Source organism: Pyrus communis, chromosome 13, assembly GCF_041283825.1.
Source record: "Pyrus communis isolate YQ-2024b chromosome 13, ASM4128382v1, whole genome shotgun sequence".
NCBI classification, from domain to species: Eukaryota; Viridiplantae; Streptophyta; class Magnoliopsida; order Rosales; family Rosaceae; genus Pyrus; species Pyrus communis.
The window spans coordinates 5347682-5350159 of record NC_142577.1 but is presented as its reverse complement, the minus strand read 5'-3'; the positions used below and the strand labels follow the sequence as shown (position 1 = coordinate 5350159).

The following is a 2478-nucleotide window of genomic DNA, read 5'->3' as shown; positions in this document are numbered from 1 at the left end:
TCGTATTACAACATTTCAAGGGCAACATCGTCATTTCCACGCTATCAAGGAGAAAATATATAATAATTCGGGACGGGTCGTCACAATTTTCCAAGAAGAAGAAAACAAGAACAAAGCGGGGAAGAGAGAAGAAGATCTAGTCTTGGCAATCCGCCTGATTTTGGGGGGCTTCGCTAAGTTAGTCCTTGCAAGTCCCGCGTAGTCTCACTTAAGTTAGTCCTTGCAACAAACAAACATGGGATTGTCCTAATATTTTGTGAGACCCGGAATTTTTAAAGTACTTAGAATGTGTTGTTATGAATTTTGAAGTATCTTCGAATTTTACAATTTACAATTCATTTTGAATGGGTGATAATTTTACATGAGATCAAGGGTTATTTTGAAGTGATAGGTTGAAAGTAGGCGAGACCACGAGTTTGTAGCATTTTTCGAATTATTTTTCAGAGCTCGAATGAATTTTTTATGAGATTTAAAGCCGAATGAATGTTGGAACGCCACGTGGACACCAAGGTATGGATGACTTGCCACGTGGATAGCAGCTGAAACGACCAGCAAGGAAAGGGTAGATGGCGGTGTCAATACACCATGACAACACATGGTTATAAGAACCGAAAGATAAGAACAAAGCAAAAGGAAAAGAGATTAGATTTCCATATTGCTTGACACATGGCAAGCACCTATTGGACCTCTGAAATTGAAGAGGTGAGGCGGCAAGCTTGGAAGATTATAAATATTCTTCCTCATTTAGTGCTTCAAGCTGAAACGAAAACAACAAAAGGAAAAATTTTCCTTCAATCTTTCGAATTTCATAACTTTCAATCCAGGGATCCGACTAAGGAACGGTTTTCGCCTACATGCTCAGTGAAGCGAACCCAATGTTCGAAGGTAAATTTTGAGAATTATTATTTAATTTGAATAATTCGTTCATATTGGGATTTGTGACTAATTAGACTTAAATCTTCGATCTTAAGCTTGTTCTTGCACGATTTAAGGGCTTTGAAGCCTATTTGATGACTGGAGAATGATTTCTGAGACATTATGGTAAAGATTAACACATAATCAAATTGATGGGATTTTATACAAGTTTCATTTGAATGAGATATAGAGGAATATGATGTTTGATTTGAAATACTTTGAATTTAGACTTTAATGGATGTTTGTATGGAACAAATAAGTTGTAGTATTGGTAGATTGTGTTTTGGCCTGGGATATATGTTGAAATTCTAGGAAAAACAAACAAAGTCGCTGGTTTTCATACCAGGGACTGAACTGCGAAAACAGTTTTGGTATTGGGGTAATTGTGTAATTTTTAGAAAGTTTAGGGGCCAAAGTACAATTATCAAAAGTTTGAGGACCTATTAGAAATAATAAAAAGTTCAAATACAAAATTTTTATTCTGGTTAAGTGAAGGTCCCTATTGGATATAATTGTTGTTATGGGAATAAAGTTGAGTCATTATATATGGATATATAGTGACATATTGTAATTGTTGAACTAGGGACTCCAATTACTCGTTGTGCTTGCGTTTAATCGAGGTATTGGTGAGGAATATTGATTGCTTGGCTTGGAGATCAGGTAGGGGAATCCTTACTTACCCTAGTTATGGAATTTTGTGAATGTACGTATATGTAAATATACAAATGCCTGTGAAAGCTACATATATTTTGTTGTGATAGAACCATGAGGAAAAATGGTTTTGTTTTATATCATGATATGCATGTTGTTTTATGCTACAAATTAAAGTGATGACTTGAGAGTGAAGGGGGCATAGCGACCGCCTTGGGTTTCAATCCCATAAACCTCCGGAAGGGCTACTACTAAGGGATTAGTACCGCTACCTTTCTAGGAGATGTACTAGGATATCTAAGGATAGAGCATTAAAGGACACTCTCGCTACACCTTGCCATAAGTATGTTCGTTTGGAGTTGGTCCAGGTAAGGGGGTAGTTGGTCATTGGACCAGTCATCAGGCATGTAGCGATTTATTGGGATCCCTGTTTTCTTTTTAGAAGGAAATTGTGTGAGCATACAATGTATTTTGAAAACTAAACAAAGCTATTGTTGTGCATCAATCATTTTTCTATAGTATATGTAGTGTCGTATACTATTTTCAAACCTAGTTGGGGTGGATTCCCTGAGGGGGAGCGATGAACATTTTTGATGCTCACCCCTACTTTATTACAGGACCGGTGCACCTACAAATAGACGATTTGGACTAAAGTCGGGACAAGCGTTGTTTGTTACTTGTCAACTTCTTAATCGCTCATTGACTTTCCACAGGTTTTTGGTTCATACATATGCTTGATTCCCTTACCATCTTGAATGAATATTTTGTAGACAAACTTAGCACTTTGTACTTTCCAAATCGTACTAAAGAGTTGGTTTAGTATGATGATTACCTTTAACTCTTTGGTTTTGTTGTAAACTTTGTTTTTGATGTAAAATATTTATCAAAATTCCATTGCCCTTTCATTCTTCA

General features: G+C 36.4%; 1 long non-coding RNA gene across 1 annotated transcript; it reads left to right on the top strand.

Moving 5' to 3' along the window:
• The first annotated feature begins 728 nt into the window (after positions 1-728).
• LOC137737463 (uncharacterized) lies at positions 729-2478 on the top strand. Its single transcript, XR_015954715.1, has 4 exons — positions 729-885; positions 972-1041; positions 1499-1575; positions 2184-2478. It is a non-coding gene; the product is annotated as an uncharacterized LOC137737463 (long non-coding RNA).